Source organism: Lynx canadensis, chromosome A3, assembly GCF_007474595.2.
Source record: "Lynx canadensis isolate LIC74 chromosome A3, mLynCan4.pri.v2, whole genome shotgun sequence".
NCBI lineage: Eukaryota > Metazoa > Chordata > Mammalia > Carnivora > Felidae > Lynx > Lynx canadensis.
Window position 1 is genome coordinate 68280969 of NC_044305.1, and position 14749 is coordinate 68295717.

The 14749-nt window shown below is 37.4% G+C and overlaps 1 pseudogene; it reads right to left on the reverse strand.

The window, feature by feature from the left end:
• Positions 1 to 660: 660 nt before the first annotated feature.
• Positions 661 to 1331, reverse strand: LOC115509714 (annotated as a pseudogene).
• Between the last annotated feature and the right edge of the window lie 13418 nt (positions 1332 to 14749).

Here is a 14749-nt window from a genome sequence, read left to right on the forward strand (position 1 = left end):
GTTCATTAATTTTTCACTATATAATATTGCGCTGTATAAAAATACAGTTTATTTATGGATTTTTTGGCGCAGAAATATTTGAGCTATTTTCAGTTCTTTGTCATTACCTCTAATACTATGAACACTTTTCCACCAAGAATCAATTCACTTATTTCTCTCAATTTAGTTTGCTGTATGCTGTTCCCTGCAAAGATGGGGCAACCACATAATGTCCTTGAGGCCCCAGTTGTAGAACTGTCAAAGTATTGCTGTCAGGCGCCGCAGTCCATCAGAGGCCCAAGAACAACCTCCTAACCTGGGCCAGGTATTTCAGTTTCAAATAGTCACCCAGCTCCTCCTTAAGGATCTAACATGATGGCCCTTCTTCCTGGTGTGGGAATAATTAACAGCATTGCTTTGATTAAGAATAATTTGGCCCTGGGGCACCTGGGTGGCTCAGTCGGTTAAGCGTCCGACTTCAGCTCAGGTCATGATCTCACAGTCCGTGGGTTTGACCCCGCGTCGGGCTCTGTGCTGACAGCCCAGAGCCTGGAGCCTGTTTCAGATTCTGTGTCTCCGTCTCTCTCTGCCCCTTCCCTGTTCATGCTCTGTCTCTCTCTGTCTCAAAAATAAATAAACGTTAAAAAAAAATTTTAAAAAAAGAATAATTTGGCCCTGAGCCTACTTTGTCTGCATGGCCTGAGGGAACTTGAACTTGTAGTGGCCACAGGGTACAATTGCCAGGAACTTGGCTTCCATGTCCTTTTCTGAGAGTGTGGCCAGTATTCACTCAGCTGTTCCTCAGAAGGTCTCCCTGGGTTGCCACTCTTCCTGTAGGAGTATCCAAACATCCTGATCTCCAAGCTTCTCTTTGACCAGCAGAACAAGGTTCCTGTCTATTTTTGGTGCAGTGAGATTTGGTCATTCTTTTTATCAGCTTCTGGAATGTGAGCTCCAGGTTTGAAGGGTAAAACTTTCTCCTCCCATATATCTTCCAAATCCTACACCAGCAGTATATTCTGTTCCTCTTCATCATGGAAGTCAGCTTTCTTCTTTGCCGGTCACTAGGCTTCATCCAAAGTACAAGGCTCATGGTCTGAATACAAACTCTCTCCATCTTGATCTTTTGTAATAGAGACCGCCATCTCTTTCTGTGGCTTAGAGGCCAACTGGAGGCCACCGGCAGCTGCTATAGGCACAACATGTGCAACAGGTGCTACAGAGACCCACTGCTCCAAGATGAGGCCACAACAGTAAGGGCAAGAGAATCCAGGCTCCCAGCCCAGAGTCCCTCAAACTGCTACCAGTCATTCCCCACCCCTTAACAGAGTCTGCCTTATGGGCACTGCCATTTTTCTGCCTTCCCCTGCTATGAACATTCTTGAACATGTTTCCTTCTGCACACTGGCAAAAATTTCCCTAAGGTAAATACATAGAATTATTGGGATACAGCATGGCACTCTTGAGAAGAGGCATCAAACCAGTTTAAAGTAATTATATTCTTATTCATAAAACTAGGTACTTACAACTTTCTTCATTGCTATATTTAAGGCAAGAGTACAAGAAACTTAGTTCAAAAACAAAAAAGAAAAAGAACCACAAACAAACAAACAGTATCTAGGTTCAAACTAGCTCTCATTTCCTGTGGATTTTGTCCCCAAATTTTATTTCATGTCATCAGAGCCTGGGTGTAATGTATGTTCTGGACCATAACATTAAAACATACCCCAGGATGCCCTCTTAGCAAAGCAGTAGAATAACCTAGGAAAAACACACTTTGCAGTGACCAGGCCAAGGATTTCCTGAAGCAGAAAGAGTAGCATGATTTCATCATTGATGATAAATACCTATTGAGCATTTCCATGGTATCGGAACTTGGACTCAGTAAACAGTAAGGTAAACAAAAATGGGGAAGGTGAAGTCTGGAAATTCACCAGGTCCCTGAGGTTAGTCAAGTGCCAAGTGTCAGAACATTGAATTAAGGAGAAGAAGAGAGGGGTGCTCAGGGATATGTGACCAAATGAGGGTTTGAGGTCAGTTGAGTTCCCCAATCACACAAGCAGAATGGTGATACCATTAGTCAATAGACTAACTTGACAAAGATCTAGAGCAACTCGCTACTCAGGCAAGGTAGACAACTCAAGGGGAGTTCATTTGGAGGGCAACTTAAAGAGCACAACAGGGTCATGTGGTATATAATATAGAAACTTAGAAATAGGTCTCATGAGTATGATGAGATGGAGAAAATTTTATACATAAAAGTGCCTCTTACGGAAAATGCTGTATTTTCTTGAAAGGCCAGCAGCAAAAACTGTTCTTAGGACAAAAATCTCAGACACTAAAGGCGTCAATAATGGCCAAGATTTTACAGAAAGGAACAAATAAAATTCTACCAGAGGGGAAAAAAAAGAATAAAAGTAAGTTGAGAGGAGAAAGTAGGTAAGGAAGAAAGGGAAACAGTATACAAGAGTAAATTAAAAAGCCTTTCCACAACTGCTTCTATAAATCCTCAGCAAAAATGTTCTCATGAAATATAGATATGGACAGATTTTTTAATCAAATCTAGTAAAGGATGAATTTCAAATTTGGGTGGATGCAGGCTGGAACTAAGACAGGATGAAAAGATGTGAAGGCTGGAAATGGATGTAACCTAGAGAAAATGAGTAGGGATATTTAAACTACCTTGAGGGGCACCTGGTTGGCTTTGTCGGTTGAGCACTCAACTCTTGATTTTGGCTGAGGTCATGATCTCACAGTTGGTGAGATCAAGCCCTGCTTTGGGCTCTGTGGCTGACAGCACTGAGCCTACTTGGGATTCCCTATCTCACTCGCGCTCTCCCTCTCTCTCTGCCCCTCCCTCACTCGCTCTCATGCATGCTCTCTCTCTCTCTTTCTCAAAATAAATAAACTTTAAGATAAATAAAATAAAACAAATTATGTTGAGAATAACTTTGGTCTGTTGTCAAGTGTGGAACTGGTATGCAAATTAACTCACTTAGGATTAAAGAGGTAGAAACTCTTAGCTAACTCCTGCTTTGTACAGGGCAACTCCAAAAGCCCCAGCACTACGTAGAAAACTAAAGTGCTGAGATTAATACAGGATCTTTGTCAAGACTGATTTTAGACTGCTCTGATGACCAGTCTAAATCTCAATTTTCTCCTGTACTCCATGCTTAGATTCAAAATTTTCTCCAGGGACAGGAAGTTGATTTGAGCTCCTAAAGGTAGAATGCACTGGGTCAATATGTTACAATGAAGACACTTTAGGCAAGGGGTCAAATCTATAGCACACATGCCTCACAATGGACAAGTGGAATCAGTAACCAAATACTGGCAGTCAAATACTGCCTAAAAGGACTTCTGGCACTGAATACTGAAGGTGTTTACATATACAGAATATGGATTGTTCTGAAAGCAGCCTCATGAGGTTTTGAAATAGTTTTCCTTTTAGTTAAGTTTGGGCTAAGATAAATCTTTTACATATGAACCAGATGAAGGCATTAAACAGATATCATGGTGGAGTGTACGATGAAAAAAAAAATGAAAAACAAAAACAAAAAACTGTGGAAAGACACATAGAGGGAGGTACTGGGGAGAAACCAGGTGGCAAGAGAAGAGCCAAGTAGATTGCAACATCCAGCACATGCAACCAGATGATTAGTTTTCTCATAGACTTAGTTTTGCTACCCTTCTATATCCAACATATTTTTTATTAAGTGCTACAAGTGACCTTTAATATGACTTTGTTAAAAAGTAGGGGGAAACAAAAGGTAAGACCCCTCTCAAAATCATATTCTATTGATCAAAAAATTATTTTTAAAAATTTTTTTCAACGTTTTTATTTATTTTTGGGACAGAGAGAGACAGAGCATGAATGGGGGAGGGGCAGAGAGAGAGGGAGACACAGAATCGGAAACAGGCTCCAGGCTCCGAGCCATCAGCCCAGAGCCTGACGCGGGGCTCGAACTCACGGACCGCGAGATCGTGACCTGGCTGAAGTTGGACGCTTAACTGACTGCGCCACCCAGGCGCCCCTCAAAAAATTATTTTTAATCACCATAGATATTTCCCTTCTCTTGTAAGAAAAACAAAGGTAAGGTCATTTTTCTTGTCCTTTGTGTAGTATTTGTCTACCAACCAGCAGTTTTGTTCCCCTTCTCCTTCTTCCCTTTGCATCTTGACCACCTGGTTGTCTTGCCCTGCCCTACATGCCAGTCTAACGCTGGGGTGTGTGATTTCCCCACTCAGACTTGAAATGAATATTCCTGAAGGTTCCAGCCTTGGATGTATGTTTTCCCACACTACTCTTTCTACGGAGAACAGCAGAGTATCAAGGTTAAGAACAAAGAGTTTGGAGCCAGTCTGTATGGGTTCAGATCCTGAGTCTACTACACACACAAGTGTAACCTCTGACAACTACTGACTCCCTCTGGGTCACACTTTGTAAAAGTGTGACAATAACAGTGCCTTCCTCTCCAGGCTGTTATGGACATAAATGATTTAAAGTATGGCAAATGCTTAGGACATTACCTGGCACACAGCACTATGAAATCTTTGGCATTATTATGACGATGCTTAGAAAAAGCACATCCACTCCTGTATCTTCAAATTTATGCCATCCTGAGAATAACCTTTGATTCTTTATTCCTCCAATTCTTCAGCTGTAACCTCACCCCTGCACTACTAAATTCCTTTTGGATATTGTCACTGGATTGTTCTACTAGGACAGCCATATAACATGCTCCAAATGGAAGTCTTTATATTTTTTCTTGGACAATTTCTCTTACTCTGTTCTGTGTTTTCTATATGGTATCACAATCTTGCTACTCACCCAATTTCAAAACCTACTGGTCAACTTAAATTGCTTATTCTTCAATCTCCATATCTCCTCTGTATGAGTTCCAGCTATCCTTTCAGATATGGCCCTCGTACATGTCTACCTCCCCCCTCCCCACCTCCCACCCATTTCTTCTTCACTGCTTGAGTTCAGACATTCCTAAGTGTTTATTTGAATTACTGCCATGGTCTGTGAGCTGGTCTCCCTTCCTCTACTCTCTTGTTCCTTAAACATACCTTCCATGTGAGCAGCAAATCATCATGTTAAAACCCTATCTACCCTAATTACTCCCTTGCTCAAATTACATTAAATTTACAACTATTTAATAGTACTTTAAAGCTCATTAGGTAGATCTTCAAGATGTTTTATGACCTGCCCACTAGGTATGTCTTCACATTTGTCTTCCATGACAATCAAAGCTTTCTCTGCTCATCATCATCCACAGCTCAGAGCTTCCCAATCACACCTAGTTTTCCCACCATGTTTTTGCTGACTAGAATGTATTTCTTCCTTATCTCACTTTATCAAAATTTTGCTCAACCTTCCAGACCTAATCCAAATCCCCTTCTGCATGAAGCTTCTCTACTTCCCCATCTTCATTAGATTCAGCATTTCTTCCCTCTCCAACATGATATTGCCATACTATATACATGAGAGCACTTACTATGTATTTGACAGAGGACTAGCTAAATTAGTAATAATATCTACATTGCTTATAGTATCCCTATAACGTAGGTAAGTATGATGGTCTCAATTTGCATTCACATAATTTGAACATGACAGGTTAAACAAGTTACCCAAACACAATCCTAGTAACAGGCAAAAAGAAAGAGCCATATCAATACATGTATCTTTTCAATCAGTGCTCATCTCATTATCATTTATTTCATTGTTCTTTGAAGGATCATCTACTAGAAGCCTGTTGGGGTGCTTACTAAAATGTAAATTCCTAGTCTGTTAGGGAAGGGATAAGGAATTGGCATCTTTAATAATTTCCCCAGGTGATTCTCATGCACTGGCAATTTTCAAAACAGTGCCATAGTTCATAGAACCCCTTTTATTACCTCAATTATTGTATGTATTAAATTCAGTGGTGAACTAGTTTCTTAGGGAAAAGAATCATGTCTTTTTTTCTCTCTATATCTGCCACAGTTCATAGCATAGTACCTTATACATAATATATACTCAATAAATTTTAGTTGAATTATTGCCAATTTCTGTGTTTTATCATAGCAAAAATTATTATGAGCCTATTAACAGCCAGAAATATATTTTTTAGATGGCAAGCTGTGAAAAATAATATTGAAGCTTTGATTTAACATACACACACAAACACATTCACAAATATAGTAATTGTAGAACATCTCGAAGAATGCAAAAACAATGAAGAAAAATATCACCCAAGGACAATGTCTTGTTTCATATTTACATATTTCTTTAAGGGTTCCTTCTATGTACATTTCACATCTTTTAGGAAAATTATAAAATCTATTTCTTTATGAAAGTAAAAACACCGAGTTTTTATCAAATTTTTTATGTAAGATCTGATGCCACTATTTAAGTTTAACTATCTGTATAGTGACCTTTTCTTTGCAAAATAATTTCCAGATTCTAGTGGGGCTTCTAAAGTAATAGAAGCACTCTCTCCTTCTTTCAAGAAGAATTATAGAAGTTCAAATTTTTTTTTGTCAACGTTTATTTATTTTTGGGACAGAGAGAGACAGAGCATAAACGGGGGAGGGGCAGAGAGAGAGGGAAACACAGAATCGGAAACAGGCTCCAGGCTCTGAGCCATCAGCCCAGAGCCTGACGCGGGGCTCGAACTCACGGACCGCGAGATCGTGACCTGGCTGAAGTCGGACGCTTAACCGACTGCGCCACCCAGGCGCCCCGAGAAGTCCAGAAGAGAAACAAACTCATCTATTTGACTTCCAGTGGGGTTTCACCACTTTGTTGACTTTTTTTTTATTTGGTTATGACAGGAAGTTCTACACCACATTGATTAAAAGGGTTTCTCTCACGTAAAAAAAAAAGTGCAATGCACTTTCCAAATTAACAGGTAAACAAAGTTCCATGAAGGTATTCAGTAGAGGGAAAAAAAAATTGCAACTCTGTGCCCTGAGGCTTATAAATTCTTGAGGCACACTGTTTCCAACTAACATAGACAATGTTGATTCCAAAGGGGTAAGTAATATGGTTTACCTCTGAAACTTTAACATAGAATGAAATTTGCTTTTCCCCAATTTTCTTCACATATCTAAGAGAAATTCTACCCACTAAAGGTTTAAAAAAAAAGGCACATTATACTAGGAGTCACAATGGGGAGTCTTTAAGCAAAAGATAGTGATTCAATAACTCATTATCTCTTCCCTTGCTAAAAGTCCATTATAAGGACAGTAAAATAATTAAAAAATAAAACCAAAAAAAAAAAAAAAACACAAATAACAGAAGATGATAACAAAATCTTTTTGGAAGTGGCAGAACAGAAAGACAAATGGTAATTGACTTAGTAAATGCAAATAGCCAAGACCCAGGACAGCAATAAGAAAAATTAAGAGGCAGCACAAATTGTGCTAAAGGTCCCAAAATGTTCAGATAAAGTTCACTTCAAGTACTTCTCAAAGTAGTACTTGAAACAAGTGGATTGATCAGTCTTAGACCCCCAAATCTCTTCCAAGTGTCCACATAGCAGATGAACAACATAATCCTAACCTCAGCTTAAGACCAGAGAAATATGTTCTCAAAAAGATAATACAAACTAGACTCATGCCTCACACCACACACCAAAATTAACTCAACATAGATAACAGTCCCAAAATAAGAGCTAAAACCATAAAACTCTTAGAAGACATAGGGATAAACATTCATGACCCTGGATCTGGCAATGGGTTGATGCCAAAAGTATAAGCAAAAAAAGACAGACATAAATTGGACTTCACTGAAATTAAAAACATGTACAAAGGACCTTATCAAAAAGGGAAATCACAACCTACAGATTAGGTAAAAATATCTACCAATAAAATATGTGATAAGGGTTTAGTATCAAGTATATACAATGCCCTCTTTCATGTTTATTTATTGTTTTGAGAGAGAAAGAGAAAAAGTAGGGGAGGGGCAGAGAGAGAGGGAGACATAGAATTTGAAGGAGGCTTCAGGCTTTGACCTGTCAACACAGAGCCTGATGCGGGGCTTTAACCCACAAACTGTGAGATCATGACCTGAGAGGAGTCAGAAGCTAACTGACTCAGCCACCCAGGTGGCCCTACAATGCACACTTTAAATTCAGCAATGAAAATGCAAACCATCTAATTATAAAATGGACAGGGAACTTAAATAAGCATTTCTCCAAAGATACAAATGGCCAATAAGCAAATAAAAAATACTGATGATTAGTCACTTAAGAAATACAAATTAAAACCACCACAACAGATACCACCTCACCTTCAACACCTACTAGACTACTAGCAAGGCTCTAACAGAAGGAGAAGTAGAAGAAAGAGAAGAAGAAGGAGATGAAGAAGGAGATGAAGAAGGAGACAAAGGAGGAGAAGGAGAAGGAGAAGGAGAAGGAAAAGGAGAAGGAGAAGGAGAAGAAGAAGAAGAAGAAGAGAAAGAAGGAGGAGGATTAGAAGGGAAAGAAGGATGGGGGGAAGGAGGATGGGAAGGAGAAGAAGGATGAAGGGAGAGGGGGAGAGTGAGGAGAAGGAGAAGGAGAAGAAGGATGGGGAGGGGGAAGAGAAAAAATAAAAGGAAAAAGTGGGAGAAGAGGAAAAAGTAGAAGAAGAGTAAGAATGAGAAGAAGAGAAAGAAGCAATATGGAGAAAGAGGAGGAAATGAAAAAAGAAGAAGAGGAGGAGGAAGAAGAGGAAGAAAAAAAGAAAGCAAGAAAAGGAAGAGGAAAGAAGAGGGGGAGGGGGAAGAGGGGTAGTGGGGAAGCAGGAAGAAACTAAGTGTCGGAAAGGATGTTGAAAATTGGAAACTTGGAACTTTGCTAGAGGGAACATAAAATGTTTCAGCCACCATGGAAAACGTTTGCTCACAAAGTTAAATATAGAGTTGCCATATAATCATCCATTCTACTGCTCAATATATATTCTTAAATATATTTTTAGGTATACACTCAAACTAATTGAAAACATACATGTACGATGAATTTTCAGTGCAGTGCTATTCACAACAGGTAAAAGGTGAAATCAACCCAAATGCTTACCAGTACATACATGGGTCAGCAAATAATTACACACACACACACACGGACATTATTCAGCCACAAAAAAGGATTAAGTGCTGATAATAGTACAACGTGGATGAACCTTGAAAACATTATATTAAGTGAAATAAGCCAGACACAAAAGGTTACTTATTGCATGTTTCCATTTCTACAAAATATATAGAATAAATACATAGAGACAGAAAACAGATTGTTGGTTGTCACAGGCTGGAGAGAAGGAAAAACAGGGAGTAACTGCTTCATGGGTATAGAATTTCTTTTTTGCAGTGATGCAAATGTTTTGCACCTATATAGAGGTGGCTACTATACAATATTGTAGATGAATTAAATGCCAAAGGATCGTCAACTCTAAAATGGTTAATTTTAAGTTATGAGAATTTAACATCAATAATTTTTAAAGAACGGGTCGCCTGTGTGGCTCAGTCAGTACAGCATCTGACTTTGGCTCAGGTCATGATTTCATGGTTCATGAGTTCGAGGCCCATCTCGACTCTGTGCTGATAGCTCAGAGCCTGGAACTTGCTTTGGATTCTGTCTCCTTTTCTCTCTGTCCCTCCCCCACTCAGGCTCAGCCTCTCACTCTCATAAATAAAAAAACATTTAAAAATTATTTTTAAAGAATAATAGAGAATTCTTGGGCAGGAGGGTACCAGGCAAAACTGTGATTTGCTGTACCACTGTGAAAATAGGCAAATTAAGTTAAATTTACGTGTTACATGAAATCCCTATTTCTCTTTCCAAATTTGGTTCCTCTAGAATTCTGAAAACAGTATTTTTAAAACTTCAAGGAAGAACATAAAAAAAACATTTTTGTAAGAAATCTAACTAGCCCTAAAGAAAAAGACCTAAATGTATGCAAAACTTGTAAGCGAAATTGTGCAGCCAGATCATCTGCCAGCAATGTTCTTAGTTGACAGCATTCACAGGTAGGCAGCTTGTAATAAATGTTTTAGGGCCTGACTCTTAAATATAAGTCCATGGCAATGGATAGTTTTTCACATGTAAATTAGGAATCAAAACATAGAAAAAGGGAAAAAAGCAACTTGAAGAAATGTAGACCACGGAGAGAATGCAAGACAAGATATCTCATAAAAGAGAAGATATCACAACAATTAATTAAGAATAGGGTGATTAAAAAAAGGAACAAACAGCAGTGAAATTGATACAACTTTGGAAACAAACGAAATATATGTCAGGATATATAAAATTCTCAACAGAAATGTAGGACAATAAATTTGAGTAAAATTCTAAGCAAACAGGTTACATTAAAAAAGAAATGGAAATGATAAGTCATCCGAGAAGAATTCAAAACTGAAACAAGTGAGAAAGAGGAGGGGAAATAATCAAATACCTAACTAACCATATTTATATTTTAGAATTGAATTCTTCTCCTTTTATTTTCTTGTGCCCTTTCTAATCCAGTTTTATTTCCCACCATTCTGCTAAAGCATCTCTTGTTAAAGTCACCCATCATCTCCAAATTCGAATATTCAACATCCAATTCTCAGTCTTCATCTCCCTGTATTCTGCATCATTTGATATAGTGGCTTACTCCTTCCTCCTAAAATTCTTTAATCATTAGATGTCCTGAAAATTACTCTCTAGGTTCTCCCAACAACTTACTTAGGGCCTCCACTTTGGTCTGTTTGGCTAATGCTGTACTCCATGGACCTCTTCTTTACAGACACTCCCTTGGTTGTTTCATTCAATCCCAAGGCTCTAACTAGCATTCGCAGGCCGATGATTTTCAAACGTAGGGCCTTAATCCAGAACCCTTCCATGAATGACATCCTCCTAAACCTAAGTAGCTATTCAACCTCCCCACTTAGATATCAAAGAAAATTTTCAAACTTTCAAGTTCTCAAACTGAATTTATTACGTTCAAGCCTTCAAACTTGTTCATTCTCTACGCTTCCCTAACTCAGTAAACAGTAGAAGCATGCTTCCGGTTATTCCAGCCAAAAGTTTTGCTACTATTGCCCATTTTCTTTCATATTTAAGATCCAATACATTGGCACTTGACATGAGATCTCCCTTTAGAGTATGTCCAGAATCTAAACTTTTATCTTCTACTCCACCTCTACCCACTGCGGTTCAAGCTACAATATTTCACACCTGAATTATCACTGCAGCACTTTGTCTTGCCTCTTGCCCTACATTATATCCTCTACAAAGAAATCTAGGGAACATTTTAAAATATAAGCCAGAACGCACAATTGCTATGTTAAAAGATCTCCAGTTGATTCCCATCTCACTCAGAATAAAATCCCATGGTCTTATAAGGATTTATAAGATCCCACATAATCTCAATTTCTACTGCTCTATACCTTGTCAAATCTACTGTATCACACCAGCTTTCTAGAAGTCCCTCAAATATGTCCAGTATATTCATCTTTTGGTATCTTTACTCTTGCTTTCTTACTTCAGATATTTTCTTAAATGCTATTGTATCAGGGAGACCTTCACTGACCACCCTATTTCCTTTTTGAAAATGATTTATTGTCCTATTTCAATGATTTATAAGAACAAAAATTTGAACAATGTTTTAATTTACCAGAAAAATCCCTGAATCCTACCACCCATAAAAAATTATTGAACAATCAGCTTTGGGGGGGGGGGTCAGTGTCCTTGCAAATAAAGATATATGTATTTAGGATGATTAGAATGCTATTTCTGATGAAAACTAAGTGTTATCTTACTTAAACAATGGGAAAAAGAAATGAAACTGAATCAAATGTTCAACATGAGATCAATGTTTACCATGATAGGTAGTGTTTTTCAAAGCACCATAAAAGATTTAAAAGAGATTACGAAGATGATTGCAAAGATGACGTCTTTTAGACAATATATCGAATGGGAATAGGTATTTACAAATGATCTAATAAGGGGTTAATATCCAGAATATATTTTTAAAAATCTTCTACAACTCCATACCAAAAAATCCCATATAATCCAATTAAAAATGGGCCAAACACATGAATACACATTTTTGCTAAGACACACAGCGGGCAGACACATGAAAAGATGCTCAATCATTGATTATCAGGGAAATGCAAACCAAAACCACAATGAGATAATACCTGATAACCACAAAAAAAAAAAAAAGGAAAAAAAGAAGACATAACAAGTGTTGGTGAGGATGTGAAGAAAAGGGAACTCTTGTGCATTGTTGGTGGAAATGTAAAGTGATGCAGCCACTGTGGAAAACAGTATAGAAGTTACTAAAAAAATTAAAAATAAAAATATCCAATGATCCAGTAATTCCACTACTGGGTATACATACAAATAAAACCACGAATTTGAAAAATATATGCACCCTATGTTTATTGCAGCATTATTTACAATAGCCAGATATATAGAAGCAACCCAGTGTCCATCCACAGATGAATGGATAAATAAGATGTGGTATATATATACAATGGAATATTAGTCATAAAAATGAAATTTTCCCAATTTGTAACAATATGGAAGGATCTAGAGAGCATAATGCTAAATGAAGTAAGTCAAAGGTCAAAACAAATACTCTATGATTTCACTCTCATGTAGAATTTAAGAAACAAATGAATAATGAGAAAAGGGACAAACAAAAACAGACTCTAAAATACAGAGAACTGGTGATTGCCAAAGGAGATGAATGGGGATGCAGATGAAATGGGTGAAGGAGATTAAGAACACATTTATCATAATGAACCCTGAATAACATATACAATAGTTGTATTGTACACCTGAAACTAACTTAACATTGTATTTTTTCCCCAAATTTAACATTTTTTATTTATTTTTGAGAGGCAGAGAGAGAGAAAGCATGAGCAGGGGAGGGGCAGAGAGAGGGAGACACAGAATATGAAGCAGGCTCCAGGCTCTGAGCTGAGACTGATGCAGGGTCTGAACTCACAAACCATGAGATCATGACCTGAGTTGAAGTCAGATGCTTAACCAATTGAGCCACCCAGGAGCCCCAATCATTGTATGTTAACTATACTTCTATAAAAAAAGATGAAGTTTTTTTTTTTTTTTAATTTAGAGGTCTCGATGTAGCTTTTACTCTAATGATGTAATCACTTTTATTTTAGTACTTTTATCTCACCCCTAAGTTTTAGAAATTATATTATTGATTTTATATTATCAGTGTTTAACATTCACATTCCATTCTATAATCATAGTTCTCATGGCTCTTTAGTTTCAACTCAGTGTTTAAATAGTTTCAATGGTGACTATAAGTTAACCAGTTTACCATTCCAAATTTTTAAATTTCTATCCATATTTTAATGGGTTGGATTTCCTTTTTTTCCCCTTTTTTTCCTTTTTTCAATAAGGAAGCATGGATGGTACATTCCCTTGGTTCTTTTATGTTTGAGGATGTTTCTCTGCTGATATTGTATTTTAGCTCTGTCTTTGCAGAGTTTACTGTTTTGGTTCACACTTTATTTTTCATAAGCTAAATAGATGCTTCTCTGTTATATTCTGCCACTGAATGGTAGGGTGGATTCATCTGAATTCAGATGAATTCAGAGTGAATTGTTGTTTTTTTTTTTCTTTTAATGCCTCCATCCACCTAGATGAATGAAAAGTTCACCCAGAATAACAAGGATGAACAGTAATGGTAATTATTTTATATCTCTTTTCCTATATTAGGTTACATCATTTCAGTATTAAATGCTAAACTTATTTTATCTTAGAGAAATTTTATATCCTATTTTTCAAGCCCAGTATTGTTCTATCCATTGGATTTCTACTCCAGGAACACAAGCTATGGTCAGGTTAGATTTTTACTGGTCATCTTTTGTACCTGTTACATTCTCTCCAATTTGTTTATTTATTGGTTATTTCCTCAACATTCTGATTATCTGAAGTCTTTTGGACATGCTATTATCTGCTATTTCAGATCTATGCATTCCATTGTTTGTTTTCACCTTATTAGTTTGACTTGTCAATTGTCTTTCTTACCTCTGCAATTTCCTTTGTAATCTCCTTCGGAAATGAATATCTCATTTTGGAAAATTAGTGTTTTTTCTAACTTGTTTAACATCACGGAGCACTTGTGAAGTAATACCCTGCATGTCTTGGGTGTGTGTTATTTCATATTCTGTTCTTTCCTTGATACCTTGTATTTACTGTTGTTATGCTTTCTTCATACAGAATCTACCATCTACCTTCCAACGTTGATTTCTTCTCCCTAAGTAATAAAAGTCTAATTTTAGGCACATGGATGTTTGGATTAAAGGTAATTTTTCCAGCCCTCATTGAAATTAGCTGTGGTTATGAGGTTATGCTCTGGCCACCTTGACATAATTAGAAATGTATTTAACTATGTGAAGTTAACTTGTAGGAGGTGGAATATGCCTCTAAAAAAATTCCTTCCCTTCCTGTCTAATATGTGGATACAAGGCTGAAAACTGTGTCATCATTTTAGAGCTGTAACTACGTGTTGAAGCCTGGATCTCCGGTCACGTTAGCAGCTCTAAAAAATCTGAACACTTAAGTACAGACTTTCAGCATGACAAATTATTAAAAATATTGCTTAGCATAATACTCTAGCTCCATCCATGTCATTGCAAGAGAGTATTATACTAAGTGAAATGTCATTCAGAGAAAGACAAATACTCTGTGCTTTCATTCGTAAGTGGAATTTGAGAAATAAAATGAAAGATCATAGAGGAAAAAGAAAGGCAAACCAAGAAACAGACTCTTAACTATAGAGA